Source organism: Carcharodon carcharias, chromosome 21, assembly GCF_017639515.1.
Source record: "Carcharodon carcharias isolate sCarCar2 chromosome 21, sCarCar2.pri, whole genome shotgun sequence".
Classification (NCBI taxonomy): Eukaryota; Metazoa; Chordata; class Chondrichthyes; order Lamniformes; family Lamnidae; genus Carcharodon; species Carcharodon carcharias.
The window spans coordinates 63,108,027-63,121,573 of NC_054487.1; the positions used below are offsets into that span (position 1 = coordinate 63,108,027).

The 13,547-nt window shown below is 44.6% G+C and overlaps 1 protein-coding gene across 4 annotated transcripts in view; it reads right to left on the minus strand.

Moving 5' to 3' along the window:
* Positions 1–13,547, minus strand: part of tbc1d30 (TBC1 domain family, member 30) — a 90,453-nt gene that overhangs the window by 17,904 nt on the left and 59,002 nt on the right. The gene's annotated exons all lie outside the window — the stretch shown is intronic.

Below are 13,547 nucleotides of genomic sequence, written 5' to 3' on the forward strand. Positions count from 1 at the left end.
AAGTCTATGAGACAAGGGTATTAAGGGTTAAAGAAACAAAGCGATTAATGGAGTTAAGTTACGGATCAGTCACCTGTTCCTATTTTTCTGAAGAAAGTTATATTACAGCCAGACAATGCCACTGTGTAAATAATTCAAGTGGCATCCCCAAGAGATTGGATGAATTATACATGAATTTTTCCTTTAAGAGAATTAAGGCCAATAATCTAAAATCCAGTTGTGTGGAAAGTTTTCATGAAGTGATGCAAATATAAACTGCCCCTTTTTGGTTTTTGCCACATAACTGCAATGGAAGATAGAAGAATATCTGCCTTAACAATATGTCTTTTGCCCTTGGAACCCATTAAATTCAGGCCAGACTATCCCACTGGAGCTGGCAAATAGGCTGAATGGGGCTGCATAGATAACGCTAGCTGATGGTTTCCAGAACTGAAATGACACTCCTCTATTTGGCTGCCAAAAGAACTAAGTGGATCCCACTCCCATTTTTGACTTGGGTGCGAATATGATCGGGGAGTTTCTGTTTGAAGTCATTGGCAGATAGCAGGGAAGAAGGGTGGCTCCTTCTAGAATCTTTCAGCCCTGAGCTCTGCTGGGAGCAATGGTTGCTTTGAGGTCTGGAAATCAGCCATCAGTGGTACTTGGAGCAAAGTTACAAAAGGGTGATGGTTACTACATTGTCCACTTTACCTTATACTGGAGCTTATGACCTGACATGTCTATCTCCTACATGGCGGTAATTGGAATGGCAATGTAAAGAATCCCAGAAATGCTAAACTTGCATCTTTGGGAGCTCTGAACAAAGAGCTAAAAATACAATCTCTCATTCAGGATTTTTGAAATTAATGTGCTGGATTTTTCTGTTAAAATAATGCTGAAGCCATTATTTAAACACAAATAGTACAGCAAGAATCAGCCAAACATCAATATTTCGACATTGAAAAGATGCTGTCCAAGGATGCCATCAAATAATTGTTGTACTGAACATTCCATTTTAGGATAAAAACAAAAAAACTGCGGATGCTGGAAATCCAAAACAAAAACAAAAACAGAATTACCTGGAAAAACTCAGCAGGTCTGGCAGCATCGGCGGAGAAGAAAAGAGTCTGACATGTCCTCCTTCTTCCTTAACCGAGGTTTTCCACCCACGGTCGTTGACAGGGCCCTCAACCGTGTCCAGCCCATCACCCGCGCATCCGCCCTCACGCCTTCTCCTCCCTCCCAGAAACATGATAGGGTCCCCCTTGTCCTCACTTATCACCCCACCAGCTTCCGCATTCAAAGGATCATCCTCCGCCATTTCCGCCAACTCCAGCATGATGCCACCACCAAACACATCTTCCCTTCACCCCCCCCCTATCGGCATTCCGTAGGGATCACTCCCTCCAGGACACACTGGTCCACTCCTCCATCACCCCGTACTCCTCAACCCCCTCCTATGGCACTACCCCATGCCCACGCAAAAGATGCAACACCTGCCCCTTCACTTCCTCTCTCCTCACCGTCCAAGGACCCAAACACTCCTTTCAAGTGAAGCAGCATTTCACTTGCATTTCCCCCAAATTAGCCTACTGCATTCGTTGCTCCCAATGTGGTCTCCTCTACATTGGAGAGACCAAACGTAAACTGGGCGACCGCTTTGCAGAACACCTGCGGTCTGTCTGCAAGAATGACCCAAACCTCCCTGTCGCTTGCCATTTTAACACTCCACCCTGCTCTCTTGCCCACATGTCTGTCCTTGGCTTGCTGCATTGTTCCAGTGAAGCCCAACGCAAACTGGAGGAACAACACCTCATCTTCCGACTAGGCACTTTACAGCCATCCGGACTGAATATTGAATTCAACAACTTTAGGTCATGAGCTCCCTACCCCATCCCCACCCCCTTTCTGTTTCCCCCTTCCTTTTCTCCAATAAATTATATAGATTTTCCTTTTCCCACCTATTTCCATTATAAAAAGAGGGAAAAAAAATATTTATTTATTTATTTTTTTTTTTTTTTACATCTTTTATGCTCTCCCCACCCCCACTAGAGCTATACCTTGAGTGCCCTACCATCCATTCTTAATTAGCACATTCATTTAGATAATATCACCAACTTTAACTTTAACACCTATGTGTTCTTTTGTATTATTGTTGTTGACATCTTTTGATGATCTGCTTCTATCACTGCTTGTTTGTCCCTACAACCACACCTCCACTCCACCTCTCTCTCTCTCTCTCTCTCTCCACCCCCCACACACACACCTTAAACCAGCTTATATTTCAACTCTTTCTTGGACTCGAACTCAAGTTCTGTCGAAGGGTCATGAGGACTCGAAACGTCAACTCTTTTCTTCTCCGCCGATGTTGCCAGACCTGCTGAGTTTTTCCAGGTAATTCTGTTTTTGTTTTTGTTTTGGATTCCATTTTAGGAGTCTTGTAAGTTTTTTTTATGGTTGTGCTATGTGGTGTAAGTTTTCTTTTCTAAAACTAATGTTATTTGTATAGCTTATTTTGTGTGTATGTTTGAATCAGCCCCTAAAGTACAGTCAAGTTGCATGTTGAAAATACACATGAGGTGGTTTAAGCACGTCCAACAAACAGCCCCTGAGCCCCGATATGTGGGCTGTGCTTTTACTGCAGCATGTTATGCCACACCTCACCATGCCATGCTGCAAGGCCATGGAATGAACTCTGTTTGGAGGACTTCAATGACCATCACCAAGAGTGGCTCTTTAGTACTATTGACAGAACTGGCTGAGTTCTGAAGGATGCAGCTGCCAGACTGGGCTTGCAGCAGATGGTGAAAGAACCAGCAAGAGAGAAAAACCTATGAGGTCAACCTGTCATAGTAGCATCTGTGCATTGGTGGGATTGACTATCAGACAGTTCTTGTGGAGACAAAGTCCTGCCTTCACATTGAGGATACCGTCCATCACATTGTGTGGCACTACAGCCGTGCTAAATGGGATAGATTCAGAACAAATTGAGTTGCTCAAAAACAGGCAACTATGAGGCACTGTGGGCCATCAGCATCAGCAGAATTGTATACAACCATAACCTGTAAGCTCTTGGCCCAGCATATCCCTTACTTTACCATTACCATCAAGCCAAGGGACAAACCCTGGTTCAATGAAAAATGCAGGAGAAAATGCCAGGAGCACCACCAGGCGTATGTAAAAATGAGGTGCCAACCTGGTGAAGCTACAACACGGGACTACATACACACTTAACAGCAGAAGTAGCATGCTGTATAGAGCTAAACAATCCCACAATCTATGGATCAGGTCAAAGCTCTGCAGCCCTACCCACATCTGGTCATGAATGGTGGTGGACAATTAACCAACTAACCGAGGAGGAGGCAACACAAATATCCCATCCTCAATGACGGGGTAGTCCAGTATTTCAGTGCAAAAGACAAGGATGAAGCATTTACAACTAACTTCAGCCAGTTGTTCCAAGTGGATGGTCCATCTCAGCCACCTCCTGAGGTACCCAGAATGTTGGTCTTCAGCCAATTCAATTCACTCCATGTGATACCAAGAAACAGTTGAAGGCAATGAAAACTGCAAAGGCTATGGGCCCTGACAATATCCTGGCTGTTGTACTGAAGACTTATGCTCCAGAACTAGCCCCGCCCCTAGCCGAGCTGTTCCAGTACAGCTACAACACTGGCATCAACCTGAATATTTGGAAAATTGCCCAGGTATGTCCTGTCAACAAAAAAGCAGGACAAATGCAATCCAGCTAATTACTGCCCCATCAGTGTATTCTCGATCATTAGCAAAATGAAGGTGTCATTAATTGTGCTATCAAGGGGCAATTACACAACTGTAACCTGCTCACTGATGCACAGTTTGGGGGTCCAGCAGCACCACTCAGGTCCTGACTTCATTATAATCCTGATCTAAAATGGACAGAAGAGGTGAAGTCAAGAGGCGAGGTGAGAGTCACTGCCCTCGACATCATGGCAACATTTAACTGAGTGTGGCATCAAAGAGCCTGAGCAGAACTGGAGTTTATGGAAATGAGGAAACCTCTTCACTGATTGGAGTCATAATTCGCACAAAGGAAGATGGTTGTGATTGTTGGGAGCCAATCAGTTGATTTATTGATGAGGGCAATGCTGTTTATCTGGTAAAAGCAAAATACTGCGGATGCTGTAAATCTAAAACAAAAACAGAAAATGCTGGAAAAACTCAGCAGCTCTAGCAGCATCTGTGGAGAGAGAAACAGAGTTAACATTTTGAGTCCTTATGACCCTTCATCAGAGCTGAAGAGAAGTGGAAATGTGATGAAATTTATACTGTTAAGGGGGGAAGGGCAGGTGGAGCTGGGTAGAAGGTCAGTGATAGGTGGGGACAAAGGAGGGATTGACAAAGATGTCATGAACTAAAGGACAAGGGGAGTTTTAATAGTAGTGGTTAGTGCTAAAAAAGGTGCTAATAGTGGCATAAAGGTAAGAAAGCAGAATGTGATAATAGCAGAACAAGGGTTGCATTGTGTGAAAGAACATCATGGAACAAGAAACAGATGGCCCTAGGGGATGGGGGGATTGGGGAGGTGGGGGGGATGAAAAATGGAATAAAAGCACAATAAATGAATGAAAATAAAATAAAAATGGATCAAAAATGAAAATGAATGTAGAAAAAGGGGGGTGGGGATTAAAAAAAAAGGGGGTGAGGATAGAGGAGAGAGTTCATGGTCTGAAATTGTTGAACTCAATGTTAAATCCAGAGGCTGTAAAGTGCCTAATCGGAAGATGAGGTGCAGTTCCTCCAGTTTGCGTTGGCCTTCACTGAAACATTGCAGCAGGCCAAGGACAGACATGTGGGCATAAGAGCAGGGTGGAATGTTGAAATGGCAAGCGACAGGAAGGTCTGGGTCATGCTTGTGGACAGACGGGAGCTGTTATGTAAAACCATCACCCAGTCTGCATTTGGTCTCCCCGATGCAGAGGAGACCACATTGGGAGCAGTGAATGCAGTAGACTAAATTGAGGGAAGTACAAGTGAAGCACTGCTTCATCTGAAAAGAGTGTTTCGGCCCTTGGACGGTGAGGAGGGAGGAGGTAAAGGGGCAGATGTTGCACCTTCTTTGATTGTATGGGAAAGGGATGAGGTGTTGGGGGTGATGGAGGAGTGGACCAGGAAGTTCTGGAGGGAATGGTCCCTACGGAATGCTGACCGGGAGTGAGGGGATGATGTGTTTGCTAGTGGCATCATGCTGGAGTTGGCAGAAATGGCAGAGGATGAGTCTTTGAATGCAGAGGCTGGTGGGGTGAAAGTGAGGACAAGGGGGACTCTATCATGGTTCTGGGAAGGGGAAGGTTTGAGGGCAGACGTGCGGGAGATGGACCCTGTCAACCACAGTGGGGGCAAACCTCGGTTAAGGAAGACATGTCAGAAGCGCTGTTTTGGAAAATGGCATCATTGGAACCGATGCAACGGAGGCGAAGTAACTAAAAGAATGGGTTGGAGTCCTTACAGGAAGCAGGATGTGAAGAGCTGTAGTCGAGGTAGCTGTGGGAGTCGGTGGGCTTGTAATGAATATTGGTGGGCAGTCTATCACCAGAAATTGAGACAGAGAGGTCATGGAAGAGAAGGCAAGTGTTGGAGATGGACCACGTGAAGGTGATAGAGGGGTAGAAATTGGAAGCAAAATCGATAAATTTTTCCAGATCCAGGTGAGAGCATGAAGCGGCATCAAAATAGTCATCGATGTACCGAAGAAAGAATCTTGGGAGGGGGCCTAACTGGGATTGGAACAAGGAATGTTCCACATACCCCATGAAGAGACATGGAAAACTGGGACCCATGTGGGTACACATAGCCACACCTTTTATTTGGAGGAAGTAAGTCAATTTTAAGGAGAAATTGTTCAGTGAGAGAACAAGTTCAGCCAGGCGGAGGAGAGCAGTGGTGCATGGTGATTGTTTGGGCCTCTTCAAGGAAGAAATGGAGAGCCCTCAGATCATCCTAGTGGGGGATGGAGGTGTAGAGGGATTGGACATTCATGGTGCAGAGGAGGCGGTTAGAGCCAGGGAACTGGAAATTGTTGATATGATGTAGGGCATCAGAGGAATCATGGATGTAGGTGGGAAGAGACTGGACAAGGAGAGAGAGAATGGAGTCAAGATAGGAAGGAATGAGTTCCGTGGGGCAGGAACAGGCTGACACGATCGGTCTACTGGGACATTCCTGTTATTTGTGGATTTTGGGAAGGAGGTAAAAGTGGGCTGTCCGGGGTTGGGAGACCGGAGATCTTCCTTCCACAGCCTCCAGCCTCATAGTCTCACAACCATGGAGAGCCCGCTTTTACCTCCTTCCCAAAATCTGCGATTCCTAAACCGAGGTTTCCCCCCACTGTGGATGACAGGGCCCATCTCCTGCACCTGTCTTCACACCTTCCCCTCCTCCCAGAACCATGATAGGGTCCCCCTTGTCCTCACTTTTCACCCCACCAGCCTCCACATTCAAAAGATAACCCTGCACCAATTTCCACCAACTCCAGCATGATGCCACCACCAAACACATCTTCCCCTCACCCCCCCCCGTCAGCATTACAGAGGGATCGTTCCCTCCGGGTCATTCTGGTCCACTCCTCCATCACCCCCAACACCTCCTCCCCTTTCCACAGCACCTTCCCATGCAATCGCAGAAGGTGCAACACCAGTCCCTTTACCTCCTCCCTCCTCACCGTCCAAGGGCCCAAACATACCTTTCAGGTGAAGCAGCACTTCACTTGCACCTCCTTCAATTTAGTCTACCGCATTCGCTGCTCCCAATGTGATCTCCTCTGCATCGGGGAGACCAAACGCAGACTGGGTAACCGCTTTGCAGAATACCTCCTGTCTGTCCACAAGCATGACCCAGACCTCCCTGTCGTTCAACACACTATCCTGCTCTCATGCCCACATGTCCGTCCTTGGCCTGCTGCAATGTTCCAGTGAAGCCCAACGCAAACTGGAGGAACAGCACCTCATCTTCCGACTAGGCACTTTACAGCCTTCTGGACTTAACATTGAGTTCAACAACTTCAGACCATGAACTCTCTCCTCTATCCTCACCCCCTTTTTTTTTAATCCTCCCCCTTTCTCTACATTCATTTTTATTTTTTTTATCCATATTTATATTATTTTCATTCATTTATCCGTGGTTTTATCCCCATTTTTATCCCCTCTTCTATCCCATTTTCTATGCTTTTTGTCCCTACCACTGCCCCCTCCCCTCCACTCCATCCCCTACAGGGCCATCTGTTTCTTGTTCCATGATGTTCTTTCACACAATGCTTACCCTTGTTCTGCTATTATCACATTCTGCTTTCTTACCTTTATGCCACTATCAGCACCTTTTTTTTAGCACTAACCACTACCATTAACACTCCCTTTGTCCTTTAGTTCATGACACCTTTGTCAATCCCTCCTTTGTCCCCACCTATCGCTGGTCTTCTATCCAGCTCCACCTGCCCCACCCCCCTTTAACAGTATAAATTTCATCACATTTCCACTTCTCTTCAGCTCTGAAGAAGGGTCATATGGACTCGAAACATTAACTCTGTTAATCTCTTCACAGATGCTGCTAGACCTGCTGAGTTTTTCCAGCATTTTCTGTTGATGTGGTGTTCATGGACTTCCGAAAGGCATTTGATTCAATGCCATGCAACAGACTTGTGAGCAAAGTTATAGTTCATGGAATAAAAGGGACAGTAACAACATGGATACAGAATTGGCTGAGTGGCAGGAAAGTAGTGGTTAATTGATTTTTTTTTCGGGCGGAAGGAAGGTTTGTAGTGGAGTTCCCCAAGGGTCAGTGTTGGGACCCTTGCTTTTCCTGATATATGTTAATGACGTAGACCTTGATGTTCAGGGCACAATTTCAAAGTTTTTGGATAATACAAAACTTGAAAGCATTGTGAACTGTGATAAAGGTAGTATGGAACTTCAAAAAGACATGGACAAGTTGGTGGAATGGGTGGACAGGTAGCAGATGAAGTTCAATGCAGACAAATATGAGGTGATTCATTTTGGTAGAAAGAATATGGAGACACAATATGAAATGGGGGATACAACTGTAAATAGGTTGCAGGAGCAGAAGGACATAGGTGTATACGTGCATAAATCATTGAAGGTGGCAGGACAGGTTGAGAGTGCGGTTATTAAAGCATACAGTATCCTGAGCTTTAATAATAGGGGCATAGAGTACAAGAGCAAAGACATTATGTTGAACTTGTGTAAGTCACTAGTTTGGCCTCAGCTGGAGTATTGCATCCAGATCTGGGCGCCACACTTTAGGAAAGATGTGTAGGTAGTGGAGCGAGTGTAGAAAAGATTCACAAAAATGGTTCCAGGGATGAGGAACTTCAGTTATAAAGATAGTTTGGAGAAGTTGGGACTGTTTTCCTTAGAGAAAAGAAGGCTGAGAGGAGATATGATACAGGAATTAAAAAATCACAAGGATCCGGACAGGGTAGATAGGGAGAAACTGTTCCTACGTGTAAAAGGATCGAGAATGAGAAGGTACAGATTTAAAGTAATTAGTAAAAGAAGCAATAGTGATAAAGGAAAAACTTTCATGCAGTGACTGGTTAAGGTCTGGAATGCTGTACCTGAGAATGTAGTGGAGGCAGATTAAACTGAACCTTTCAAGAGGAAATTAGGCTGTTATTTGAAAAGAAAAAACGTGCAGGTTATGGGGAGAAGGGAACTAGATGAGTTGCTCAGAGACCCAGTGCAGACACGATGGGCCAAATGGCCTCTTTCTGTGCTGTAACAATTCTGTGATTAGTTCCAGAACATCGCTGCAGGAGTTCCTCAGAGCAGAGCACTAGGCTCAGCCATCTTCAGCTGCTTCATCAATGACCTTCCCTCCATTATAGGGGCAAAAGGATATCCATGGATGATTTTTAAAAATTCATCCTTGGAATGTGGGTATCATGCATAGGCCAGCATTTATTGCCCATCCTTAATTGTCCTTGAGAACTGGCGGTGAGCCGCTTTCTTGAACTGCTGCAATCCATGTAGTGTAGGTACACCCACAGTGCTGTTAGGGAGTAAGTTCGAGGATTTTGACCCAGTGACAGTGAAGGAACGGCGATATATTTCCAAGTCAAGATTATGAGTGGCTTGGAGGGGAACTTCCAGGTGGTGGTGTTCCCATATGTCTGCTGCACCTATCCTTTGAGATGGTAGCGGTCATGGGTTTGGAAAGTGCTGTTTAAGGAACCTTGGTGAGTTCCCGCAGTGCATCTTGTAGATGGTACACAATGCTGCCTTTATGCATTGATGATGGAAGGAGTGAATATTTGTGGATAGAGTGTCAATCAAGTGGGCTGCTTTGTCCTGGGTGCTGTCAAACTTCTTAACTGCTGTTGGAGCTGCAATCATCCAGACAAGTGGAGAGTATTCCATTATACTCCTGACTTGTGCCTTGTAGATGGTGGACAAGCTTTGGGGAGTCAGGAGGTGAGTTACTCCATGTGGAATTCCCAGCTTCTGACCTGCTTTTGTAGCCACAGTATTTATATGGCTAGTCCAGTGCAGTTTCTAGTTAATGGTAACTCCAGGATGTTGACAGATTGTACTGTGTTCAGTACCACTTGCAACTCCTCAGATACTGAAGCCGTTTCTGTCCAAATGCAACAAAACTGAAGAACATACAGGCTTAGGCTGATAAGTGGCAAGCAACATATGCACCACGCAAGTGCCAGACAATGACAATCTCCAACAGGAGATAATCTAACCATCTCCCCTTGACATTCAATGGAATTACCATCACCAATACCACCATCAGCATCTTGGAGATTGCTGTTGACCAGAAACTGAACTGAATACTGTTGCTACAAGAGCAGGTCAGAGGCTAGGAATTCTTTAGAGAGTAACTCACCTCCTGATTTCCCAGAACCTGTCCACCATCTACAAAGCACAAGTCAGGGGTGTGGTGGAATAATCTCCACTTGTCTGAATGAGTGCAGCTCCAACAACACTCAAGAAGCTCAAAACCATTCAGGGCCAAGCAACTATTTGATCAGCACCACATCTATTACTCCCTCCACCACCAATGCACAGCAGTGTGTACCATCCACAAGATGCACTGCAGCAACTCACCAAGGCTGCAGTGACAGCACGTTCCAAGCCTGTGACCTCGCCCACCTAGAACAAGGGTTGGAGATGCATCAGAATAGCACCACCTGCAAGTTCCCCCCCAAGCCACACACCATACTGACTTGGAGCTAAATTGCCCTAACTGCCCTTGGTCAGAGGGCATTTGAGAGACAACCACATTGCTGTGGCTCTGGGGTCACATGTAGGCCAGATTTCCTTCCCTAAAGGAAATTAGTGAACCAGATGGTTACAACAATCAGCAATGGTTCTATGATCCAGATTTTTACTGAATTAAAATTTCACTATCTGCCATGGTGGGATTCAAACTCAGGTCCACAGAGCATTATCCTGGGTCTCTGGAATACTATTCCAGTAACAATACCACTATGCCAACACCTCCCCTATGGGCTACAGTACTTCAAGAAGCATCTTCTCAAGGGCAATTAATGATGAGCAACAAATGCTGGCTTTGCCAACAATGCTTACAACCCATGAAAGAATTTAAAAAAATGCACAGCCTGAGAAAGTGGTTGAGCAAATTCAATTGCGGCTTTCAAAAGATAACTGGAAAAATATCTGAGGAGAAATATTTGCACAGCTATGGGGAAAAGATGTGGAATGGGACTAGGTGAGATGCTCTTGCAGAGAGCTGACACGGACACAATGAGCCGAATGCTTCCTTCTATGTTCTAATCATTGTATGATTCGGAGTTCTTATTGAATCTCCTTTGTGAGGTTGGAATGTGGGAACTTGAGAAGGAGCACTTTGTCCATTGGTGAAGTGGTCATGATGTTACATATTGCATCAAGCCAAGCATGAAGTATAATGCTTAAAATTTCACAGAAATATTCCCTGTAATCCTTCATTCAGCTGTGTGTGTCACAGCTCAACTATTTTAAAAATTATGTACAAAATGGATTTGGAAGAAAAAAATTAATAACAGGTCCCTTAGGGCACATTAAAATGGAAATAGTGAATGGATCATTTAATAACTATTCCTAAACAACATCTGGATTCTACTTAATACACTGTAACAGATGGTGACTGAATAAGTCAGATAGTGTTTTTAGTATACAGGATTCCAAGATTTTGACTGGTGTATTGCAGATCAAATTCCACGGTTCCTTCTGTTTTCCTCTGACAAATGAATATTTACCTTCACCTATGATATGTAAAAGGGCTAATTTTCCCAACAGTCACAGCCACTAGATTATGGGAGCAATTCAAACTTAATTTTATTACATTGGTTACTGGGTCTTTTAGTAGTTGGAGCTTACGAGTCATGATGAGATCCATTTTTCCACCAAAATGAGTGGCCTTGATAAGGGCTTGCCCATAATCATCAGGTTATTAATAGAAGCACAAAGAATAATCTACTGCTTACTGTATTTCTAGAGCAAAATTTGCTCTATAAATAATACAGGAGAATTAATGTTCTACTTTCAGATACACATGTCAAAATTCTAAATGGAACCTTGTTGTATAGAACTTTGATGAGGCTGGAGTACTGAGTGCAGTTCTGGTCGCCACATTATAGGAAGGATGTGATTGCACTGGAGGGGGTGCAGAGGAGATTCACCAGGATGTTGCCTGGGGTGAAACATTTAAGTTGTGAAGAGAGATTGGATAGACTTGGGTTGTTTTCGTTGGAGCAGAGAAGACTGAGGAGCAACCTGATCGAGGTGTTCAAGATTATGAGGGTGGATAGGGAGCAGCTGTTCCCCTTAGTTGAAGGGTCAGTCACAAGGGGGCATAAGTTCAAGGTGAGGGGCAGGAGGTTTAGGGGAGATGTGAGGAAACACATTTTTACCCAGAGGGTGGTGACGGTCTGGAATGCACTGCCTAGGAGGGTGGTGGAGGCAGGTTGCCTCACATCCTTTAAAAAGTACCTGGATGAGCACCTGGCACGTATAACATTCAAGGCTATAGTCCAAGTGCTGGTAAATGGGATTACATATGTAGGTCAGGTGTTCCTCACGTGTCGGTGCAGACGCGATAGGCCTAAGGGACTCTTCCGCACTGTGATTCTGTGAACATTAGCTCTTTACTCCATCCCTATTCTCTTTGTATTCTTAAGGGAAGAACAATTATGACAACTCCTCAACATTTCATTCAACTGGGCTTGGTTCTGTCAGATTAGTGAACAAACAGCAACAAAATTAATACTGAACTACAGACATTTGCTATTGTAAGTGTGTCAAGCTAATTCATAAGGAATGACACTTATAACTGACACATCGTGATCCATTATTAGGATGTCCTTCTCCCATAAGTAAAGGACCATTGAAAATCTCCCTGTTAGGCTTCAGTATTTACATTAAAAATGCGCTCAAATGGATCAATTTTCTACCATGAATGAATCATATACTGCCCCACAGTTAAAGTGCCAAACATGTTTAGCCAGATGGAGCTCACAGGAAGTCAAGATAAACAACACATTGTTGTTTCCTTTATTTAAAGGTTAAATTTGACCTTTTTTATAACTGATCTACACACTAGTGCATGATTGTAGTTTTACTCTGTAGTTTATTTTTCCCCAGAATAATCAAAATTGGTGAGTAACTAGCTGTTTCAAAAGCGTAAAGGGCAAGCATCTGCTTTCTGTGAAAACATTGCCACGTATTACTCAGGAAGCCATGCTTCCTTTGAGGCAATGAGTTGTTTGCTCTGGTTTGGTGATAAAACTGTCATCATTACTGACAATCTCCAGAGTACAGGAGTCACAAGCTAATAATTATTAAGAAAAACATTTAACAGGGGTTCCAACCTCTTTGCATTTTTAAGCTTTTTGATCAGAGCCCAATCTTTGATTGTAATAAATTCAGGTTTTACAAAAATAAAGCCTTTTTTGTCCCTCGTTACCTTTCTCTCCCGTCCATTCATGAAAATCATGAGTCACACAGGGATATGCCTGCAATAGTGATTGCAGCATTAATATTGTTTATTTTGGTTATGTGTGCCTAAACAGTGACTGTTGTTAGGCTAGTCAATGATGGTGGCCAGCCCAGTTAAACCTGGTCTTTTCCTAGCTGACCTTCACAAACATAGGATGGGATTTTAAGCAGGGCCAGGGTCCCTGTGACCCTAGCATAAATGTTGATGGCAAGCCCAGCCGGCATCTGCTAGCTTGCCCTGATATCCTTTAACGGCTGGTGAGCTGTTGATTGGGTTGAGTTCTGCCTCCAAGAGCTGCCAGTGTCCCAGCAGCAGCACTGGGAGTGCTGGCTACTGCTGGGACCACATCAAGTTCCCAAAAGCGACTGTTGCTAGAGCTGGATGTAAAATTAAGTGGGATGGGGTCTTGCTGAGGCCAAGCTAGCAGGCCCAAGTGAGGGGGCGGGAGTGCTGGGTCGATAAGATGGGAAGGGGAAACATGGGGTGGATGGGAGGTGAAGACCAAGGAGGAGGTGGTCTCCGATGGGTCCAGAAGTCCTGGAAAGGTTGCACCCTTTCCCCCACCCCTT